Genomic DNA, 10,236 nt, shown 5'->3' with positions numbered 1-10,236 from the left:
AAATATTAGGTAGGAAATCTGAAAATTTTGCTTCGAAAATGGACTTAATTTTTCACTGCCCTTTTTGATTTCAAACTAAGCAACTAAACACATTTTAGGCTCGGAACTGAAGTTAGTTTAAATTTAAAAAGAGTTGGAATTCATGGAATTTCAATTGATTGTATTCAATCAATTGAATTCATTCAATTGAATGAACTTTTCTACAGCGTTGAATGTAATTTTGATAAGTAAATTGATGATAAAATCAATATTTGTAAATACTTTTTGTAGTTTTGCTGAACTATAAATAGTAACAATCGAGTCACAGCACTGTATTAAAAATATAAACTATAAAAAGACAAAATGTTACTGTGAAGAAATTGTATTTCAAATACTATTTTCTGTAGGCATGAATTAGGAATGCAATCGTATATAATGTTTGATAATTTGAAGTTCGAAGAAAATTCAAGTTTAACTTATAAAAAACTTAAATTTATATTTTTAAAATACTAAAAAATACGGTAAAATTATGGACAAAAAAATCACGAAAGGCTCCGGGGAGATTCGAACTCCCGATCTCCTGTTTACTAGACAGGCGCTTTAACCAACTAAGCCACGGCGCCTGTTCGACGTCGAGGTTTGATAACAAAAACTATTGGTCTGATGGCCGTAGATGCGCGTACCAACATGTCCGTGTGAGCAGTCAGATTTTTTCGGAACGAGCAACTAGACCTGGAAAAGGGACATATTGTACCGTAAAATCGGTGCAAATTAAAAAAATTATATAAATAAAAAGGTGCAGTTTTTTGTAAAAATAGGCTTTTATAATGTTTTCAAGAAAGTATATGCCATTTTAAGAATTTTGAACCTTTTTAACATTTAAGGGTGGATTTTAAAAGAGGAAATCAGAAAAATACGTGTCATCTAATGTTCTCTAGAAAACGGATCATACATACATAAAAAAATTTAACTAGAAAATTGCATGTATAAATATAACAAATTTTAAATAGAGATGTGAAAAAATTACACATGGTGTGAAGAATTATTCTTTAATAGTTTTATACATTTTTTCCATAAAACAAATAAAAATTATACATAAATAGTAATATTGTACGCGAGCTAAAGCGCGCAAGAAACGTGGCATTGTCTCAATTAGAAATATACATATCAAAATTTGACTATGTTTTGTTTGATTGTACAGTTTAATTACTCCAAACAATATATATTTTGAGAGGTATGGTTGAAATTTTTAAGCAAAATATTTTTATTTTTTTTAAAGATTGATGTGGAAAGGGTTTCGAATAATTAAAAATGCTGCCTTAAAAAAATCCAGTGTCTAATAATTTTCCATTCTTTTGAATTTTTAGGAATTCTTTAAGCTCATTCAAATTCTTTTGAATTCTTTTAACCTCCTTAAAATTAACGTAATTCCTCTTCTTAGAACTCTCTGAATTCCAAGGACTTTAAAATAATTTAAATAATTCATTGGAATTCAGAAGAGTTGAAGGAATTCAATAAATTCTATGATTTCTATGAGTTCATGGAATTCACATAATTTAGAAAATTTGAAGGAATTTAGGGGATTTGGAAAAGTCTAAGAATATCAGGAATTTAGAATTTTCAAGGAATTCAGGATCTTGAAGGATTACAGGGAATTCAGAGTATTCAAGAAATTCTGAATGTTCAAGAATTTCAGGAAATTCAAAGAATTCAAAGATTTAAGAAAATGTAAGGAATTCAGAGAATTTCAGAAATTCCGAGAATTTAAAGAATTCAGAGAATTCAAGAAAGTCAGAGATTTCCAAAAAATTAAAAGATTTGATTGAATTTAGAGAATTTAAGGGATTCAGAGTGTTTAACGAATAAAAGGAACTTGAGGGCCTCAGGGAATTCAGAATAATCGAGGATTTCAAGGAATTCAGAGGCATCAAGTATTTTAGAGAATTCAAGCAAGGAAGAGATTTTCAGAAAATCAGAGAATCTACCAAATTTCCATCGCTCTATTTCTTAAACTCTTGAAAAAAATTTTTTATTTTAAGTTTTAAGATGTTCGATTTTTTGTTTGAAATGCTCTAAATTTGATTTTGAACCATTTTACAGCAATTCAAATTCAAGGATTTTAAATCTAAAACGTTTAAAATTAAAAAACGGTCATTTTTGAGTTGTAAAAATGATCAAGTTTGAGTTTTAAATTAAACTTCTTAATTTAAAATTATTTAACATTAAACGATCATTCAAGTAATTGAGGAGATTTCCGGTTGAAATTAATTATTTAACGAATCATTGATTTTAATTTGTTCTTCAACTGTAAAATATAATGACAGTGAAACCCTTCAACCGTCCTCCCTTCTACAGCCCTTCCGAGTAGTAAAGCCGCGCCGCAAGTACCGGAGTAAAAATGCTTCGACTTGAGTTCGACTTGGTTATGTCTTGAGTTCGTTTCCAAGACATTGATGTCTGGTTGCGTCTCAAAACTAAGTCTAGACATAGGCCTTCGTCTTACTTTTATGGCCACGACATGTAAAACGGCTTTTACTTGTGTTCAGTCGAATCTTGTCTTGGCTAAGACGACGTGTACTTGACTCAAGACGAGCCTTGTCTTGGTTGAGATTATCGAACCTTTTTTGGCTCAAAATCGGTGGGTCTGAACGAGTATAACCTTTAAAAATTTTCTTTAAAAAAAAATAAAAATTATAACTGTCTAGAAGGATTTCCTAAACCGCTACAAATATGTAAAAACAAACACCATTTTCGGTATAATCGTCAAACTAGTATAATACAAATAACAATGCGTGAATAAGTTGATTTTATATATATATATATATACACACACACATATACAAGGTGTCTGAAAAGTCCCGGGACGGTTGGATATGTCCTCAGGTAAAATATTTTTCAAAAGAGTGAAGGTCATTCCTGAAGTAAATTTCAACGAGGAATTTAATGCTGACCTTCATTTTGACCTTGAAGTGGACCTTCATGGCACCCCTTTTTTACATCTGAAATTGATAGAACGGAAAATTCTACGTTCAGATACGTACCCATGTCATAGGTCAATTGTAAAGTTCAAGGTCAGTTAGAGATTATTTGAAAATAACAAAGTTTTCAAAGAGGTCAGTGTAATTCCTAAAGTAAATTTCAACGAGAAATTCATTGGTGAGCTCTGTATTGATCTTGGTAATGATTTCGGGGTGCTTGATTAGCGTGAGTCTCGTGGCCTCTCACGCTTAAGTGAAGATGTTCGAACTGAAATCCTTGAGCTTCTCGACAGAAAGCTATGCGATTGTAAAAATGAGTTACAGAATTACGAATCATCTCCCTATGAATCAAAGTACTATAGCCTTTTGCAGAATCCGATTCTGCAATTCGTCTAAGCTTTGCGGTTGCCTTGAATACACTTTGCTCTTTAAATAACCCCAAAGAAAATAGTCGAGAGGCGTCAGATCAGGAGATCTAACGGGGCCCTCGATTTCACCCCTTCTTCCAGTCCACCTTTGAGGGAGCTGAGTATCCAAATATGCTCGAACCTCCCTACCGTAATGAGCCGCTGCTCCGTCCTGCTGGAACCAAATATTTTGAAAATTATCGCCTGCAATCTCCCTCATTCTTGGTACAATTTGGTTTCTGCGAAGCTCTTCATATGCACGGGCATTGGGATTCCCATCAATGAAGAAAGGGCCTATCAATGTATCATTCAAGATACGGGCCCAAACATTAATCTTTTGTGGATATTCTGTGTGAGTCTGCAACATCTAATCAGGATTTATGTCGGACCAATATCTACAATTTTGCCTGTTAACCTCAACTTTTAAAGTGAAAGTAGATTCATCTGAAAATACTGTATTGTACGAGAAAAGAGGGTCTCTATCAATTTTCTCCATCATAATTTCACAAAATTCAACCCGACAATCAGGATCGTCTTCATTGAGCTCTTGTACCAGATGAACTTTGTAAGGATAGAAATTAATGCTTTTTAAAATATTTCGCACTGTCTCAGAAGCAACGTCACGCTCACTACTAGCTCGACATAAACTAAGATGTGGGTTTTCAACAAATGCATTATTAATACAGATACCCTCTCTCGTTCCGAAATTTTAGCTTGCGTCATAATATTCTTTTAGCGAAAGATAGTAAGTATGTACTCGTAATACATAAATTTAGCTTCGATTCGTAATAGTCGTATGGAAAAATAGTATAGGACTCATGGTATCGCCTTGGGTATTGACTTAGGTATCGAAAAACGGTATAGGACTGTATAACTGTTCGGGGAGAAACAGAACTCTCACCAGAACACCTGGAACTTTTAATGAAAAATTTCCTTATGATTTCTTATAAAACTTTGTTAATTTCAAATAACCTCTAACTGAACTTGACCGTTACAATTGACCTATGACTCGGGTACGCACCTGAACGTAGAATTTTCCGCTCTATCGATTGCAAATGTAAAAAGGGGGTTTCCATTTAAAAAAACAAAGTTGACTTTCAAAAAGCCATGAAGGTCAACTTGAAGGTCAAAATGAAGGTCACCATTGAATTCCTCGTTGGAGTTTACTTCAGGAATTACACTGACCTCTTGGAAAATTTTGTTAATTTCAAATAACATCTAACTGACCTTGAACGTTACAATTGACCTATGACTTGGGTACGTACCTAAACGTAGAATTTTCCGTTCTATCAATTGCAGATGTAAAAAAGGGGGTTTCCATTTGAAAAAACAAAGTTGACCTTCAAAAAGCCATGAAGGTCAACTTCAAGGTCAAAATAAAGGTCACCATTGAATTCCTCGTTGAAATGTACTTCAGGAATGACCTTCACTTTTTTGAAAAATATTTTACCTGCGGAAATATCCAATCGTCCAATATATATAGCTCGAAGTTATAAACTGCACGTGTTGGAGTCATAAAAATTCGACTCAAGAGATAAATTTATGTCTTCAAGGCGTAAGAACTTGTCTCCAAGACATAAATTGAAGTCTGGCTCCGACTGAAAACTGAGAAATGCTCAAGTCGACCTTTTCGACTGCAGCATGTCTTGATTGTGAGCAATTCAAGTCGAACTCAAGTCGAAGCATTTTTATTCGGGTAGATATAACAGGAGCTGCGCGGGGTACGCGGTTGTTACTCAGGCGATCACTCAGACATAAACAAACAAAAACGGAGCGGGCTATAGAGAGTTAGTTCCCACCTACGGTGAGCACCGAAATTAGCGCTATAGAAGAGTTTCATTGTATTTTGAAACGAGACACATTTGAAAGATTTAAAAATATAAACAAATGAATTCCAAGGTTTCGATATATGCTTTTAATTCAAAATCGTTTAATTTAAAATGATTCCAGTTTTAAACAATACAACCCTGAACGTTTGAAGCTAAAAGTTGAATAATAAGAAATTTTTTTAATTGCAATTTTGAAAGATTCAAAAAAGTGGAAAGTGGTCAAACTTTTATAATATTTGAAATTATTCTAATTTTTTTATAATAAACGAAGAAGATTAACGACTTTACTAATGCTTAAAATTAAAAAATTTTATTTGCAAAAAATTTGGACAATTTCATAATTTTTACTGTGACTAATAATGAAGAAGTCATTAAGGTTAAAGGTTACTTCTGTGTTTCAAGTATTTTAGTACATAAAAAACATCATATTCTTCTACAACTATTCTTCTAAACTTTAAATCTTTTAATTATTGAAATAAACAAATTATAAAAGGAATAAAAAACAATGTTATAATTTAAAAAATCCACCCGCTTCGCGGGCACATTCTCATCGCGCGCCACGCGCGCCGCTCGCAAATTTGAGCGCGCCTAGGGAGCGCGACGGTTGAATCTCGCGCTTCGCGCTCTATAATAGGTTACCTCGCGCTTCGCTCTCGGATATTTATTCTTTGCAGTTGGAATGCTTGAAAACATCTTTATCAAAAAGATCTCTTTTAGATAGCAGTATTTATATGCGTCTTCTTATTCTGAATTGTCTACTTAATTAACTATAGCCAAAGATTAAGTTTCTCAAAGCTCTGTAGGCTTTGAGGTACACATTCTCATCGTGAACTCGCGCTGCGCGTTTGATTTCCGACAAACATTTCTAAACAGGTTTTGTTGGGTTTTTTTTCTCGTAACTTTTGCCGTTTTTCCACACACTTTTTTTTATTTCACTTTTTACAACGTTATTTTTCACGAATAAAACAAAAAGTACGCGTCCTATCAAGAAGTGATTCTTAACGAAATTGTAGATCTTTTTTGGTATAACCATTTTTGTTAATTCATCTTTTTTTGTATCCTACATAGCTTGTCCACAAAATGGAATTTTTTATTTTCCATTATTTTTTGTGCAATCAAAATTTGAATTTTCGATTTTTGAAGAAAATCTAAAAATTGTTTATGATAATCTTGTAGGGATTTTAAAAAGAAATGTTTTTCTTCTCTTGACTTTTTTTCATATCATGCGTTTTTCGGCTTCAAATTTTGATTTTCGGTTCATTAAAAAATTTTGAAAACGCTATAACTCTGAGAATTTTCTTTTTATCGAAAAAAGTCATGAGGATAAATTTTTCTTCTTTTCAACACTATAAATATCCGTACACAGAATTTTCAAATTCAGAAAAAAGTGGTCTCAAAAATTTTCAAAATGCGCTCTCTTTTTTAATTTTTATCAAAAATGGCTGGTTAACGAACTCGTCCTTTGTTTTAGGACGTAGAAAAAGTGTGCCAAAGATGGTTTTGATTCGTTCATTTTTTCGAGTTATCGTGTTAACGGACGGACGGACGGATGGACGACGGACGGATGGACGGACGGACAGACGCAATCGTGAAAACCTGATTTTCGGATTCAGGGGGTCTCGAAACGTGGAGATCCGTTGAAAAAGTGTGATGTCAAATTACCAACAATTCTAATACTTTCTCAATCATAAATGATGAGAATGTAAAAATTACAGTTTAATCAATTCAAAAATAATTTAAAAGTCGTATGGTTTCATTTTTCAGGCAAGTTTTTCCTATTCTTTTCACAAATAAATGTAAAAAGGGTCTTGTAAACTAAGAAATCTACCTCAAAAATATTCAGTTTTCAATCATTTGTCATTCGTTCGAATTTCTTGAAACACTTACAAAACTCTTTCAAATCCTTTTTGAATTCTTTTAACTCATTGAAATCTTCTGAATTCCTCAAAATTCTTAGTTATATCTGTAGAATATCAGAGAATTCTAAGAATACAAGGAATTAAGGCTATTCAAGGAATTCGGACGATAAAGATTTCATAAAATTCAATGAATTCAGAATATTTCAAAAATTTTGGGGATCCTTTAAATTTTTATATCTTAAAACATAAAACTCTTAATTTTCTAAAAAGAAATGCATTTTTTTTATTTTAATCGTGAAAACTATTAATTTTTTATTTCAAAAGCACACCCACACTTAATACTGGCGGGGCGCCGGTCGGGTCCCGATCGGGAAAAAGGTGGGCCCGATAGAGTAATCAGTATAGGGTGGCTCAAAAAGGTTTTTATTTTATTTTTTTATTTTTCGATTTTAACAGGTGCCGGTTTTGAATTGAAGTTTCCCATGTAAAATGCATGGGGAAAAAACTTTTTTTGAGCTTTTGGAATAATTTTTTAGGGTTTGAAAAAATGTGACGGGAATGCATCAGGTACTCCACGAATACCTGAAAAGTACCCTTAAAACAAAAAATGTGAATTTTTCATGAAATCGACATTTTGAGCACTGTATTCTGGTCTTTTTTACCTAAAATTATTAATATTGGTCTAATGGAATATTTATTATCATTGGTTAATTAATTTTCAAATATTTAAACAAATGGAATTTGTTAAAATTTTTTTTTAAATTTATTTTTTCCCTTAAAATTATTACTGTTAGTCTAGTGAAATATTTAATAACATTAGTTTATTAATTTTTAATTGTTTAGAGAAATGAAATTTGTTTAAAGAACTTTTTTTTAATTCGTGTTTTGCCTAAAAAAGATTACTATTGGTCTACTGGAATATTGATTAACACCAGGTCATTAATTTTCAATTATTTAAACAAAAGGAATTTATTTAAATAATTTCGTTTCTATTTAAAAAAATAGTGGTATATTTATCAGTAATAATTAATAACTAATTAATAATAATTTATTTATCAGTAATATTTAAGTAATAATTTCTATTAAAAATTTTTTTTTTTCAAATAAAATTAATCAAACAATCTTGATAAATATTCCACTAAAGAAATAATAATTTTTAATAAAAAAATGGTTTACAAAAATTCCATTTGTTTAAACAAATTAAAATTGAATAACTAATGTTAATAAATATTCCGCTAGAGCAGCAGTAATAATTTTTAAGGAAAAAAACGAAATTAAAAAAAAAATTGTTTAAACTAATCCATGAACTAATTTTTGAAAAATTGACATTTTTGGTTTTAAGGGTAGTTTTCAGGTACTCGTAGGGGTGTGTTAGGGGTGTCAAATTTATATGTCTGATAGATGAAATTCTTCGTTGGATAATTCTCTACAGGTCCCCACACTTTTCCGTCACATTTTTTCAAACCCTAAAAAATTATTCTAAAAACTCAAAAAGGTGATTTTTCCCCATGCATTTTACATGGGAAACTTCAAGTCAAAATCGGCACCTGTTAAAATAAAAAAATGAAAATTAGGGAATTTCTTTTTCCGGATTTGGAATAAAATGGGGGGGGGATTGTTGCACTCTAGCATGCAAAAAAATTTTGCCGTGCATTTTTGGACCACCCTAGTAATCAGTCTAGTGCCAGACCGAAAATGAACTGCCCTACCCAACAGGGCCCAGATTTGGGCATCCAAAATGGGGGCTCGATCTGGCCCTTTAATTTGTAATTTCTATAATTGGTAAAATTTCCAAAATTTTTATATTAATATTTTTTCAACATTGTATTTTACGAATCTTCAATTTTTCAATATTCTACATTATATATCTTTATACATTATATCCCGTTTGAAATATTCTACATTACATTATCTGTTTGTATTGCTTGAATTTATCGACGAGTTTGCATTTCGAAGAAAACTATTATGCTCTGACAAAAAATGTTCAAATTTCGAGCTATTACACACACACACTACACATGCACACACATACAACTCAATTTTAATTATAAATATTTTTTAATAAATATTTTGAATAAAATTCTAAAAAGCTGGAAAATATTTCTTTATTTACATAAATAGTAAATGCGCTTAAAATAACGACGCGTTCTCGAATGCATTGCTGGAAATCTTCAGAAGCTAAAAATAAATTGTCATGTTGATTCTAGCAAATTAAAGCTTACCTTTGCCTTCATTACGGATATAATTAATCTCACCAACAATTATGTGATTCCGAAATTGCAATCTACTTTTTGCTTTTAGCATTTCAAATTGGATGAAAGAAAAACAATATCACGACGATAACAGAAAACTTGACATAATCTTGTCTAACCTAACCCGACGCGAAGTGGTTCTGACGCGAGCCACACCATCTGCCCCCTTGCGGTCACATGTGGAAAATACGATCGGGCATAGATCGGCACTCGGAAATAACTTGGGCAATTTCTGCACGGGACTGTATTATTTTCTAACAATTAAAATATAAAAATTTCAATTTGAAACGCTTTAAATTTGAAAATGGTCAATTTTTCAAGATTAAACTTAATTAATGTTTAGAAAATTAATACCGTTTAATAACAGATCAAATAAAATAATAAAATATTGATAATAATTAAAAATTAGAAAAATTGGCAATAATTAATAATATCGTTATATATTGAAGTCAAAATGAATTATTAAACTAACCATTGGTTTTAATTATTTTTGAACTATAAAATATAATTGTTTTCAAACTATAAAATTTGGAAAAATTTAAAAATATAATCAAACCATTTTCAATGTATGGAAATATGTTTTTATTATTTTATTTTAATTAATATTTATTTTCAATTTTTGTCTGGAAAATTTTTACTTTCACATTATTCGGATATTAAATCTTTTTTTTAGAAATAAAATTGCGTCTATTAACGTCAAATGCGTTTCGAGTCCATCTAAACATTTTATTGAATATCTAAATTTGTATAATTATTTAAAAATTCAGAACACTCATTTTTATAATCTAATTATAAAATTTACATTTTTACTACAAAAAATTACCGACGCAGTCAACTTAGAAATTTTCAGTTCTATGTGTGATATGAATGTTGTGCCAATCTAAAGTTTATAAAAATTGAAAATTACTATCCACAAGCATGAATGTAAAAAA

At 30.9% G+C, this 10,236-nt stretch overlaps 1 non-coding gene across 1 annotated transcript; it reads right to left on the bottom strand.

Annotated features, from left to right (window-relative positions):
• Positions 1-528: 528 nt before the first annotated feature.
• On the bottom strand, positions 529-602 carry Trnat-agu. Its single transcript has one exon. It is a non-coding gene; the product is annotated as a tRNA-Thr (tRNA).
• Between the last annotated feature and the right edge of the window lie 9,634 nt (positions 603-10,236).

This window comes from Belonocnema kinseyi, chromosome 8, assembly GCF_010883055.1.
Source record: "Belonocnema kinseyi isolate 2016_QV_RU_SX_M_011 chromosome 8, B_treatae_v1, whole genome shotgun sequence".
Classification (NCBI taxonomy): domain Eukaryota; kingdom Metazoa; phylum Arthropoda; class Insecta; order Hymenoptera; family Cynipidae; genus Belonocnema; species Belonocnema kinseyi.
The sequence above is the reverse complement of the archived record's forward strand: the minus strand, read 5'-3'. Positions and strand labels throughout refer to the sequence as shown.